Here is a 14357-nt window from a genome sequence, read left to right as displayed (position 1 = left end):
GGGAGGGGCAGAGAGAGAGGGAGACACAGAATCGGAAACAGGCTCCAGGCTCTGAGCCATCAGCCCAGAGCCCGACGCGGGGCTCGAACTCACGGACCGCGAGATCGTGACCTGGCTGAAGTCGGAGGCTTAACCGACTGCGCCACCCAGGCGCCCCAAAGCTTGTGATTATTAATTTAAAGGACAGACCAAAGGCAAGTCAAAATGCAACCGTAATTGGGGCGCTTGGGTGGCTCAGTCGGTTGAGCGTCCGACTTCGGCTCAGGTCATGATCACATGGTTCGTGGGTTCGAGCCCTGTGTCAGGCTCTGTGCTGACAGCTCAGAGCCTGGAGGCTGCTTCGGATTCTGTGTCTCCCTCTCTCGCTGCCGCTCCCCTGTTCATGCTCTCTCTCTCTCTCTCTCTCTCAAAAATAAACATTAAAAAAATTTTAAAACAATGAAACCATAAAACCCCGAATCTTCTTCACTTTGAGCTCAGTCTCTGTTCGAGTGTAGTCCTGCCTGGTAGACACAGGGCTCCTCCAGTAGTTTCAGCCTGAATTGTCTTCCACTGGGGTGGATGTCATTCCTTCAGGACATCCAAGTTGGGTAAGTTTGGCACCAAGACTTCCATGTGCTCCACTTTTTAAAGGTCTCCATCGTTGGTTTTCTTCAGTTTTGCTACAATATTTCCCTCCGTGAATTTCTTTTTATTTATCCCACCTGAGAGTCACTGTGCTTCCCAAATCTAAGCATTTTAATCTCTTTTACATTCAGATACCATCTCTTCTGTTTTGTCCCTCCCCTGTTCCTTCTATTTTCTCCTTCTGCGACACTAATTACGTAATATCAGATCTTCTTACTCTGTCCTCCGTTATTTTGTATACGCTTTGTCATATTTCCCACTTCTTGTTGTTCTGTGTTGTATTCTTAGATTCTAGGTAATTCTTAAGATTTGTCTTCACTTTTTCTGAAACTGATACTGGTACAACATGTGTGTGTGCTTCTTTGCCATTTTGCCACGTGTAGATTTGTGTGACCGTCAAAATCAAGATACAGAATGATTACATCACCATGAAGATACCCCTCTTGCATTTTATTTTATTTTATTTTATTTTATTTTATTTTATTTTATTTTATTTTATTTTATTTTATTTTATTTTATTTTATTTTTTATTCCTACTCTGAGTCCCTATCTCTATGCCCTCAAAACCACTAATCTGTTTTCCATTTTCATAATGTTATAATTTCAAAAATGTTATGTAAATAGAATCATACATACGTGACCTTTAAAAATGGCCTTTTTCTTTCAGGATAATGCCCTTAAGATCATCCAAGTTGTGCATATCAGTAGTTGGTTTCTTTGTATTGCTGAGTAGTATTCCATGGCATGGATGTAGTTGGATTTTTTTAAAGCCATTCTGCCAATTTTATGCCTTGTAATTGTTATATCTATACCATTTATGTTCAATGCAATTATTAGAGGTTAGGGCTTAACCATTTCATCTTTATTTTCTGTTTGTTCTTTCTGTCTTTCATTTCTGTTTTCCTTTTCCTATCTTCCTTAAACATTTTTTAGAACTCAATTTTGATTTTCCTATTGTTTTGAGTTTTTGAGGGCATCTTGGCATAGCTTTGTTCGTGGTTGCATTACACATATTTAATGTGGTTGCATTACACATACCTAATACTCATCATTACATTACACATACCTAATTAATCACAGTGTGTCAGTACTGGTGTCAGCATTTTACCAGTTTGAGTGAAGTGTACAAACCTAACCTCTCTTTATCATCCCCCATTTATAATTGATATAGTTACTCTAGTTCCTGAGACCTTGTTCACTCTTTTTTTTTTTAGGAGTGAATACAATTTTAATCCATGACTTATTTTGAAAACATTTATTTTCTTTGCTTTTTAGTTTTTTGAGTGGTTTTCAGTCTCCTCTTTTTGAAGTGTCTTTCTTCCCCGCCCCCCCCCCCCCCCATCTCTGTTGTGTGGCCAGTATTTACATTCAGCTTCTCTTCTGAGCTGTTTGAGACTTGCATTATTTTTGTTAGCCATGGCATTCACACCATTGTCATCACACTTTGATTCCACATTTTCATCCAGTAGGTGACCAAACTCTTCACCAGATGCAAACAGACAGGAGTCATTGAGATTTGTCTTTTGTTTTTTTGGTCTATTACCCATTCATTATAAAGGATACAATGTAGGAACAGCCAAAGAGAAGAAATGCCCAGGGCAAGGTATGGGGGAAGGTGTGCAGAACTTCCATGCCCTCTTGGGGTGCACCATTTTGCCAGCATCTTGATGTGTTCACCAACCCAGAAGTTCCTGTCCAGTTTCCCCCTACTTTCTCTCTGTTGTAGGGTAATTGCTGTTATTCTATCTTCAAGTTTGCTGAGTTTTTCCTTTGTCTTTTCCACTCTGCTGTCAAGCCCATCCACTGAATTTTTAATTTTGGTTATTGTATTTTTCTTTTTCTTTTTTTTTATGTTTACTTATTTATTTTGAGAGAGAGAGAGAGAGGGAGAGAGAGAGAGAGTGCATGAGCAGGGGGGAGGCAGAGAGAGAGGGAGAGAGAGGATCCAAAGCAAGCTCCATGCTGTCAGCACAGATCCTGACATGGGGCTCAATCGCTTGAGCCATGAGATCATGACTGGAGTTGAATTCAAGAGTTGGATGCTTAACTGACTGAGCCACCTAGGCGCCCCTGGTTATTGTATTTTTCAGTTTTAAAACTTCCTTTTAGTTCTTTATTTGTTGAGACTCCTTTTTCCCCCCCATTTATTTCAAGTATATTTGTAATTGCTTGTTGAAGTATTTTTATGATGGCTGCTTTAAAATCCTTGTCAGCTCATACTAACATCTGTGTTATCCAAGCATTGGTATTATTTTTCATTCAAGCACAAATTTCCCTGGTGTTGGTATAATGAAATATTCTCAGTTGAGTCCTGAACATTGGGGTAGTAGGAGACTGTGGATCTTATTTATAATTTCTGTTTGTGGGGCGCCTGGGTGGCTCAGTCGGTTGAGCTGTCTGACTTCGGCTCAGGTCATGATCTTGTGGTTGACGAGTTTGAGCCCTGTGTTGGGCTCTGTGCTGACAGCTCAGAGCCTGGAGCCTGCTTTGGATTCTATGTGTGTCTCTCTCTGCCTCTCCCCAGCTCATGCTCTGTTTCTCTCTGTCTCAAAAGCAAACAGTAAAAAAATAAATAAAATTTCTGTTTGAGCAGTCCTCTGACACTGTGCTGGTAGAAGAAGGGGTTTGTCATTATAAGATGGGAATAGAAATCCACATTCCCACCTGGTCTCTGTTGACACTGGGCAGGGGTGAGAGTCCAGGATCACCATTAGACTTTGACTGATAACACTCTGGCTGGGAGGAGAAGGGCACCTTCTACTGAGTTCTTAATTTTAGCTATTTTTCATTTATACTGCTTTTATCTTTACTTGCATTTTCCATATCTTCCTTTATTCCTGTGTATTAAATATACTTGGTTTATATTCTGTATCTGATATTTCAACATTGGCAACTTTTACATGTCTGATTTTCCTGTTTATTATTTTTGCTGCTTCTCTCAAGGTGGCTTCCTTTCTTGTGTTTTAAGTGTTTCATTATTTTTTAGTGTGAACTCACTCATGTTCAATGGAACTTTCTCTGAGGGAGTTCTTTGAGGAATAGATGACGCACATTCTTCCACACAAATATGCATTTGTTTCTGTCGGGTGCCTAAGGGTATTACCAACTTGAGAGAACATAAAAAATTCTTTGCTTGAGATATTGTTATCAACATAGGTAATGTAAACTCAGGCTGCATTCTCACATGAAGGCCACGGTGTGGTTTCCACTTTTCCTCTTCACCCATAACCAAGTCTGAAACATGCCCTTTCTTTGTTGTCTTCTTTGCAAGGGGTGAGTTTTTGTTTGTCTGATGGTTTTGTTTCACTTCAACCTTTCACCAAGTGATTGATCTTTGAGGGGATCTCTGATCCAACTCTCCCATTTGCGTGGATGTAAGTTCTGTCTCTTATGCCATCTGTGTCTATATGGCTATTACAATCACTTGTTCTTATCAGAAAGATATCTTTAAGTCAGATTCTGGCTTCAACTCTTCTGGTTGGATTTTGGTTTTTACTACATTTTTGGCTTCTGAGTATTTTCTTAATTTCCTGCCACACTTTTTGAAGAGTTCAAAGAAGTCTGACAGAACTACATAATGGAACTACAGAACTACAGAACCCAAACCTAGAGCCCTTAATATAGATAGATTCAGGTTCTCAGAACTCAACACTTAGGATAAACCAGGCCCTTATTACGACGTAAGGACCATAGCAGAGACTCAAGGCTGTCAGATGAAAGGACGGCAGACAGAGGGCGCCCTCCTGTTTTCTGTGTCTCCACGATGCCGAAGAGATGGTGCCAGACTGGCCACGACCCAGACCTGCGTACTTAACTCCACTAATAGAGACCTCACAACAAGAGGTTAATTATGTACTAAAATTTCCATATCTGGTAAACACACTGCATCCTTTCCCAGAGAGTGACATTTAATTTTTTTTTTTTTCAACGTTTTTTATTTATTTTTGGGACAGAGAGAGACAGAGCATGAACGGGGGAGGGGCAGAGAGAGAGGGAGACACAGAATTGGAAGCAGGCTCCAGGCTCCGAGCCATCAGCCCAGAGCCCGACGCGGGGCTCGAACTCACGGACCGCGAGATCGTGACCTGGCTGAAGTCGGACGCTTAACCGACTGCGCCACCCAGGCGCCCCGAGAGTGACATTTAAAATATTACTGCCTACTCACAGAGTTTAGAAATTTGCAGCAGTGACATCCTAGGCTCCATATTTTATTTGTGGCACTTTTTTTCCCTAATCCTTGTGTGTGTGTGTGTGTGTGTGTGCGTGCGTGCGTGCGTGTGTGTGTGTGTGTGTAAGAGAGAGAAAGACAGAGAGGGGAGAGAGGAAGAGAGGAATGGAGGAAGAGGGAGGGAGGGAGGAAGGAAGGAAGGAAGGAAGAAAGAAAGAAAAAGAAAGAAAGAAAGAAAGAAAGAAAAGGAAGAAGGAAGGGTGGGAAGAAGATTTTGAATTCCATTTCCATCTTGACCTCCTGTTTCTGGCTCTGTTTACACTCAGTCTCCTGTGAGTGGGCTTTTTCCCATCCTGTACCTCAGGGACCATCGCCGCTGCCTCTAGCTTCAGAACCACTTAGACCTGCGAATCCTGCTCCCTGAGGAAGCTTCTCCCTCATTCCACACGTGATTCAGCCTGAGTGTCAGTCTTAGCGGGTCTCTGAGCTGAAGCTATGTTGAAGGTTTGAAGATCGACCCATTGCTCCAGCTCCTGCTTCATGCTCTTGCAGATACTGTCTTTCCACAGCCGTGGGATGTTTCAGGCCTTGAGTGCCATATCATCCCGCTGAATCTTCTGTTCTGAAGTTTGGGAGGTGCTTCTGGGGTTTTGCTTCCTTTTTGTGTTCTTTCCTCAAAAAGGCTCAGTTGAGTTGTCAGTGATTAAATGGTTTAATCAATTGCTTAAAATTGTTCCCTTTCCTTCTCTACCACATGTGAGGCTGGCATTTTTGTTGACCTTTTTTCTTTTTACTTTGCCATTGTTTTTTGGGTCAGGCATGTGTTTTTCCCACATAGATTTTTTTTTTTTTTTCTTAGCACAGTGAGAAAGTGAAGTCACTGTTTTCTGGGTCTGCCAAAAGCAACTGTTGTCCAAATAAATCTTGTCAACTCTCACCTCTCTGAGTTGGATCACCTCATTTGAAAAGCATTTTCCGCTGAAACAAAAAAATGTAACCCAGACCTGGGTCAAACTATCCTATCTTCCCTCAGTCCCCTTCAGTGTGTCTCATCCTCCGTGTGCCTGTCCTGGAGTCCTAACTGTCTATCTCTTGACCCGTTCCCACAGGACACAAGCAAACCCTTGCATCCACAGTAACCGTTTTGATTTGAAGCTCATCTAACAATGCCTTAAATATTCTATTCTAATCTTCCTAGGCTTCTCCTCTCAAATAGTTCCGAATTTTGTGGAAGCTTTGTAAGTCTGTGCCAATCTTTACCCAGTGGTTCCTTGTTCTTGTTGCTGTGTAATGAATCACCACAAATTGAGTGGCATACAATAACAATCATTTTATGATATTTGGGATTCTGTGGCCTGGCGCTTGGAAAGGAGCCAGTGGGAACAGCCTTTCTGCCTCGTGATGTCTGGGGCCTCAGCTGGGAAGACTACGAAGTGAGGTAGTGACTTGGTGGCAGGTGATGGCACCATCATCTGTCTGGCTCGTGGGCTGGAAGGTCTCAATGTCTTGGCTTCCTCATGCTGGGGTGGCCTCAGGACATGGTATGTGGCATCTCAGGGTCTCAAACACGAGTGTCCCATCAAACAAGGTAGACGCTTCAATGCCTTTTCTGGTCCAACCTCAGATTCTATAGATTACGTGCAAGTGATAACATAGAAGGAGGTCAAGCCCGTGGACCCACTTCTGATGGAAGGAGCATCAAGGTCACCCTGTGGGAAAACATGTAGAATAGAAGATATGGTTGTGCCCATCTTTGGAAGAAGCAACCTGCACAGACTGCCCTCAGGTCAACAGTTCATATCACTTCCCATGTACAAAATCCACTCCCCAGGACCCCTGAAGTCTCATCTCATGGGGCATCAGCTTCAGGCCCTGGCTCCTTCCATCTTACTCAAGACCCGGGTGAATGGAGTTCCTCGGGTGAAGTTCCTTGAGTGTCTTCCCCTCCATCTGAAAATCTGTGAACTAGAGATACAAAAGACCTGTTCTCCGCACACCCAGCACTCAATGGGGGTGGGCGAGGAACATCACATAGATCCTATATTCCCCAGTTGCTTTTATTTCAGACAGTATTGACAGCTTTAAGAGGAGGACTTTTAGTAGTTCCCTGGATCTGGTTCTCTCTGGTGGTGATGGAAGCATTCCAGAGCCCAGCCAGCTGTCTGAAATCTTGCCTTTCTGCTTCTGAACTGAAGGATTTCTTTGGGAACCAAAGAACCTGATCTGATCTAATCCCCTCTTTAAGAATATTTAAAGAACCCCAGTCTGATCTGATCTAATCCCCTCTTTAAGAATATTTAGATATGTGTGCATTTCCCTTTCTTTTTTGCATCTGTCTCACTTCAGGAAAACTCCCTTCCTCTGGTGCAGCCGTATTGTTTGTGAGAGCAAACTATGCTCTCCCTCTCACTCACTGTACATTAAGTCTGAAGCATAGAGTAAAACCAGTCTTGAAAACTCATGCTCACGAGGACCTGTTAAAACAGCCCTGCAGCTATAACAACAGCCATTTTTTTTCTGTAGGGAATAGGCTCCTGTGATTGCCACGGTCAAATGCTGCCAGGCTCACACTTACTGGAGCCTTAAAACCTTACAGCGCCCGCTCTGTCCCTCCAGACGCTTCAGTCACCCTGTGTTACTTTGGCCTGTACGTTCTTAGCTTAATCCTTCTCCAGGCTCCTGCCCACTCACCAGTATGTTAAGGCTTTAGGGAGTAATAAATAATACCCCTTTCTTATTCTCCTAGGTTTGGAAACAATTGTTACGTAAGATATAGGTGACAATTGAGCATAATACCAACTTTATTAGAGGTATGGCTTTGGCTTTGACTATGGCTTTGACGTATAGCAGCAAAAGGCTTAATAGTTCATCCCAGAACTAAACTCACCCACCCCGTCCCAGACCTCCCTCCACGAGGCAGAGCCTGTCCCAGGCAGTTTCCTTCCTGGACCTGCAGACCAGGATTGCAGGTCTCTGCGGGAAGGCGAATCTGAAAAAGAAAGGCCAGAAAAGGTCAGCCAAGCATGCTCCAGTCTTTCTCCCACACTTAGTAATCCGGAGTAGTTACCCTGCTTCCAAGAAAAGCTGGGTAAGCGACAGAAGGAGACCAGGAGTGTTACTCCTGTAGAGGTGCCTCTGTGGAGATGCAAAGCTTGGGGAATGGAGAGTCTCCTTAACACAAGAAGCTGTGAGCTCCAGTGTGAACCATGTTCCTTCATTCGTGCTCTTCCTCCCTCCCTTTTTCTTTTATTATTTAATCTATTCTTTATTTTATTTCCTGTCATCCTGTGGGCCACAGACGGAGTGGATACCAGGGGAGACCCCCTGAAGAAGTGGCTTTTGAGGCTTAAGGCATGAGGAGGAGAAGGGCAGAGACTGTTCCAGGAGGTGGGAATAGCATGAGCCAAGTCCTGGAGAATGGATTGGGCGAGATAACCAAAGGAATGAGCATAGACAGACAGGATTAGTGAGCCTGAGACTGAATCCTGGGACACACCAACATTTAGAGACTTAGAGGAGGAGGAGGAACTACCCATGAGATAGAAGGGAAACCAGGAGGTTGCATCGTTCAGCCATCAAATGGAGAAAGTCTTCAAAAAGGAAAGCAAGGTCTTCAGTAACAATTGGTGCAGAGAATTCCAAGAGAGGAGCACAGAAAACCAGTGGATTCAGGCATGAGAAAGTCGTGAGTCAGGCTTTCACAAAGCCTTTCCAGTGGTGTCATGGAGATGGAGGTGGCATTGCATGGGTGACAGAGAGAATGGAATTTGAGGAAGTAAAGACTGTGACAGTGTTTTCAGGAGTTTTTCCTTTGGAGAGAACAGAAAAATGGAGCGGGAATAATTTCCAACATTGGGGAGAAATCCTATTTAGTCTGCCATTTATTTATTTGTTTAAACATGTTTACTTACTTAGAGAGAGAGAGAGAGAGAAGGAGAGAGAGAACGAGTGGGGGAGGGGCAGAAGGAGAGGGAGAGAGAATCCCAAGCTCTGTCAGCGCAGAGCCCAGCATGGGGGAGACATGATTATTAGGGGCTCTGAGTCACCTCCTCACTGCTTAGTAACCAGTCAAGAAAAGGAACCTCTCTCTCTCTCTCTCTCTCTCTCTCTCTCTCTCTCTCTGTCTGTCTCTGATATATTTTGAAAACCTCAAGAGAAGAACTGTGGTCCGTCCACCTTGGATCAAGCACCCATCCTTTGAAGCACGCATGGTGGCCAGGGAATGAGGAACTATGTTTGGCTCAGCGTCGGTTATATGCCTATGTCTGTGTCCAAAAGGACAGAACTTCTTACCAGAAGGAAGTGGTGGGGGGGGGGGGGGTCAGGCAACCTAAAACTTTGGCTGACCCTTGTACATTACTGGTGGTTACAGATAAAACAGTGCTCGCTTTCTAGAACTCATGGTGATTGTGGCTCCACAATTGTAACAACAGCTATGTCTTCTCTTTGTCTTCATGTTTGTATCTTCATTGTCTTATTTGATGTTCAAAACATGTACATGCCCTAAGTAGTATGAGGTTCTTATTTGCATTTGGCAGATTAGGAAACTAAGGCTCCGAAGTTTAGTTGCTGACTAAGTTGTACGGTAATTTAGTGTCAGAGGTCAAGAATCTTAGTTCTCCTCCAGACCTCATTGTAATATTTAACATAGCTTCTGATTTTTTGATAGTCATAAAGTTATGTCTGTCCATCATGCTGATTCTCTCTGACCTTCTGCCACATGATAAGAGATGATAGAACCATGATGGACAAAGAAGTGTAGTAATAATGATAGCTGCGACGTTTGGAATTTTAGGTTTATGAAACATTTTGTTTTCAATATGTTTATAGTCTTAAAATATTTTATTTAATCATATTTAATCAATTTTACATTCATAATATCTTTTATTAATCAATAGCTAATTAGTTGTAAGCTAAATGGATAATTGGAACCAAAGGGAAATAGACGATCTTATAAAAAATAGTAATCTAAATAACTGGGAAGGGGGTTCCACATTGGCACCTGTCAGAAGTCAACAGTAGTCCTGGGAATGATGACAGCCAGAAGGTAAGGAAAGGATCCGCTCTTTGTCAGCTGTCTACCATGAGAGCATCATGCAGCGTCTCCTCTGTGCTATCTCCTTTTAATTCTTACAGACACTGTGTGAGAGGATATCTCTACCTTCAGATTATAGAGGAGAACATAGACCTCAGAAAAGTTAGGGGACTTGCCCAGTTGCCAACAACTGATGGAGCCAAGATTGTATCCCCGGTTTGAGTGGCTCCAAAACCCACACCTCTCCACTACAGAACCCTGAATATTGGACCACCCCGTTTGGCAGATAAAGGCGAAGGTATTATTTATAGGTTTTATTTAAACCCCCACAATTATTCCTATGACTTCTCGGGCAAATGGACTTTCTCATTTTCATGTACAGTAGTCATGTGGGATATGGTTCTCAGACCCCCAGTGGATACCTGAAACCACAGATAGTCCCGAATCCTATATCAACTGTGTTTTTTCCTCTACATACGTATCTGTGGTAAAGTTTAATTTATAAATTAGGCATCGTAAGAGATGAACAATAATAACTAATAATAAAATAGATTATAGAAATGAACTAATAAAAATTATGTGAATGTGGTCTCTTTCTCTCTCAAAATATCTCACTGTACTGTACTCTCTCTTCTTGTGATGATGTGAGATGATAAAATGCCTGGGCGATGAGATGAAGGCAGGTAAATGACGTAGGCATCAAGACGTAGTGGCAGGCTGCCATTGACCTTCACGTCAGGAGGATCACCTCCCAGAGCACGGCTGACCGCAGGTGACCAAGTCTGTAGAAAGTGGAACGACTATGGTCTAAAAGTTAAGGTGAATCTAGCAGTGAAGAAGTCTGTGTGTGTGAGAATATTTCAGATGGAATTAAATAACACACGTAAAGGCTTTCCGTAAATTATTAAGTGACAGCGGGCGTAACTTAGAGCTAAAACTATTACTGGGTTTGAAATCAACATCGAGGGAGAGTTTCTCCCTGTTTCTTGCAACTTTGAGGCCTTTTTTGGTTTTGCTTCCATTTGAATTGAAAAAAAAATTTTTTTCCTCGTGTTCATCAAGTAGAAGGAATCACACCCAAATACTGTCAGTGAGTGATGAGTTTTGGATGATGTGCTTCTTGAATCCCCAGTTCTGCCTCTGATCCTTTTCCCCCTCGTCCCAATAGCCAGATCCCCTTTCTTGTGATTGTTCTCACTTCCCTTCCCTTCCCTCTTCAAACCTCACGCGCAGCACGTCCCCACGAGTACCTGGGTGAGCCCTTGATATCTGCAGATGGTAGGAAGCACACAGACCAGAGCCGCTGTGCCCACAAAGACAAGCCGACCCCAACCGACATGGCATTGTCCCGGCCAAATGTGTCAAACAGCTCAACCCCATCATCCCTGGGATATAGAAATCAAAGTCATTCCTTTATACCCGTGCACTCAACAGTTGGTAACTTGGGTTCTTACACTAGGTCTTAGTCCATTTGGGCTGCTACCAAAATACCACAGATTGGGTAGTTCACAACAAACGGAAATTTATTTCTCACCTTTGTGGAGGATGAAAGTCCGGAATTAGGATACCAGTACGGTCAGGTGTGGACTCTTTCCTGGGTTCATAGCCAGAGCATTTTTGCTGTGTCTGCATATGGCGGAAGGCGCTAGAAAGCTCTGTCGGGTCTCTTTTATAAGAGCACAAATCCCATTCTTGAGGTTTCCACCTTATAACCTAATCATTTCTCAAATGCCCCACCTCCTAATACCATCATCTATGGGGTTTAGGATTTCAACATAAGAATTTGGGGTGGGAGCACAAACATTTGGAACATGGCACTCCCCTTCCAGCTGTAGGAACTCAAAAATAGTTTATCTTACATCTGCATAAGTTTCACTGCTCCTTAGATTAAGTTGCAAACCATTCCTTAAACACATTTTTCTCTAACAGTAACTCTGTGTGGATCCTTTGGAGAAAGGAAATGTTTCTCCCTCCCTACACTTGGATTTACAAATCAAAGTGGTAGTTATTTTTTATTAACACTTATTGAGTGAGCCTTTCTTATGAACTTGGCACTGCACTAAGCAATTGAGATGTTTGGTCACTTAAGCCTCATGGCAACCCCGTGAGATGCATACTATTATTACCCTTAGTTCACACACGAGGAAAGAGGAGGTTGTCAGGAACTTGCCCCGGGTCACCTGAGTGAGCATCAGAGCTGGGATTTGGTTCCAAGTCTGACTCCAAAGGTCAAGTCGTAACTGCGATGCTACTCTCTCTTTCAAGGTTTCTTAAAGTGAATACAAACTTAAAATTTTCTAGAGCTTGTTTGTTCGTTCAATAAGCAGGTTGTATCATTGATGTTATTATATGTGCTGCCGAAGCGAGCACTGTATCATTGATGTTATGATGGGGCTTGCATTCTTACCACTTCCGGGCCCAGTGCTAGGAGCAGACACATCACTCTGCTGCAAGAAAGCGGCATTTTGGAGAGACCACGGCTGGCTGACGGGCACGCTCCAAAGTCACATTGGAGCTGCCCCTTCTGAGTGGGCCACAGCTCACGGTGCTGCCAAGAATCCCTTCCCGAACGGCCCCGGGCACAGTGGAGCTGACCACTCACCTACTTGTTACCTCTTTCACACCGCATGCCTCTATCATCAAAAACAATGCGGTCACCTCAAGTACAGAATCTTGTAAATGGAATTGTATTCTAAGACACTTCGAGAGACATGTGCATTATGCAAAATGTGCATTTTGGGGTATAAAAAGTATCTGTGTCACGAAGTGCTACAAATATACATGTTATATAAATTTGCCAACAAGGAGCTGATGTGTACACACGATCTCTCAGCTGCCTGGAGAAGTAATTTCCTTCTTTTTTTTTTTTTTTGAGAGAGAGTGTGAGTGGGGGAGAGACAGAGGGGGAGAGGGAGAGAGAGAGAGAGAGAGAGAGAGAGAGAGAGAGAGAGAGAGAATCTCAAGCAGGCTCCATGCCCAGGGCTCTATCTCATGACCCTGGGGTCATGACCTGGGGCAAAATCAAAATCTAGTCGGACACTCGACGGACTAAGCTACCCAGGTGCCTCCCCCACCCTTTTTTGTTTTGTTTGAGAGACAGAGGCAATTTTCTTCAGGGAAGTCATCAGATATATCATGCTCTGTGGGTTTGGAGCTGGGCTAAGGGTGAGGAGCATCCAGCTTCTGATGATGTATTTAAAATCTGGAGGCAGGAGCTAGGGGGCAAAGGAGCTACCTCTTTTATAAGAGCAGGAGTTTGGTGCCTTGGACCAGATGTCTGTTCTCCTCCTCGAAGCTAGCATCATCTCTTGTCAACTAGAAAAAAAATGAAAACGGGCTCCTGGGTGGCTCAGTCAGTTAAGCGTCCAAGTTTGGCTCAGGGCGTGAACTCGAGGTTTGTGAGTTTAAGCCCCGCATCAGGCTCTGTGCTGACAGCTCAGAGCCTGGAGCGTGCTTCGGATTCTGTGTTTCCCTCTCTCTGCCCCTACTCTGCTCATATTCTGTCTCTCTCTGTCTCAAAAATAAATAAACATTAAAAAAATTCAAAGAAAAAAGAAAAAAATGAAAACAAAACAGCTGCTTTTTCAATTTCCTGAAAAGTTTGTTAACTTCTGAGTCAATACCAGTGTAGGAAGAACGTTCAGTGTTACAGTCTCTGACTTTGTAAATTGTAGTGCATCAAGTTCTATGCCAATAAAAGTAAAACTTAAAAAGAACAAAAGGAGTGTTGAAAATTATCAAATCAGGATAATGTGGGGGTGAAGACTGTAAGCCCTAGAGTCTGATGCCTCGATCAGATCTCCATTCTATCGGTTACATATTGTGTGATCTTGGACAAGTGACTTAAAATCTCTGGGTTCTGGGTTCTTCACCAATAAAATAAGTGCTTATTTGATGAGTCAGTTGTGAGGATGAAATGAGGTAATGCCTATAAAGTGCTCAGCACAGGGCCGGACAGTCAAAGCCCATTAAACAAACCTTTCGAAACCTCATCATATATAGGAAAGTGTAAGACACAGCCTAAATTTTTGTCAATTAACTTAGATTATATATATTCTCCCTGTATATAAACTGTATCTATCTGTCTACCCATCTATCTACCTACCTACCTACCTACCTATCCATCCATCTAATCACAGTTAGCTAGTCAAAACATTTTTCTTAAGTGCATTTTATTGACACCTTCAGCCTGTCTCGAAGGCCCAGCCCTGGGCAGGGGCCCTCAGACACAGCTTTCCAAGCCCAAGGCTTCCTCAGTTGCCTGTTGGCTTTCTAGTTCCATCAACTGACCTCCTGGGGCAGCGACATGATTCTTCTTATCTGCCTTCAGTTAGGAGAACGACTGGGTAACAGGCACAAGTGATATATTTCTGCTGACCTCGGGTTTTTCTTTCAGTTGTGAATGACAAATGCAATCAGCAGGGACTGTGGGAGAACTGTCAAGGGATTTGCACAAGGCTTCTGTCTTGTTCTGACTGCTTTGCTTGCTGTCCTGCCTTACGGGTGTCAAAGGCTTCATAGTTTGAA

The 14357-nt window shown here is 43.2% G+C and overlaps 1 protein-coding gene across 2 annotated transcripts in view; it reads left to right on the top strand.

Annotated features, from left to right (window-relative positions):
* The window catches only part of SLC30A10 (solute carrier family 30 member 10), a 42602-nt gene that overhangs the window by 13926 nt on the left and 14319 nt on the right, over positions 1-14357 (top strand). The window lies entirely within an intron of this gene.

This window comes from Panthera onca, chromosome F1, assembly GCF_046562875.1.
Source record: "Panthera onca isolate mPanOnc1 chromosome F1, mPanOnc1 haplotype 2, whole genome shotgun sequence".
Taxonomy (NCBI): Eukaryota; Metazoa; Chordata; class Mammalia; order Carnivora; family Felidae; genus Panthera; species Panthera onca.
This window is presented reverse-complemented; position numbering and strand designations above follow the sequence as displayed.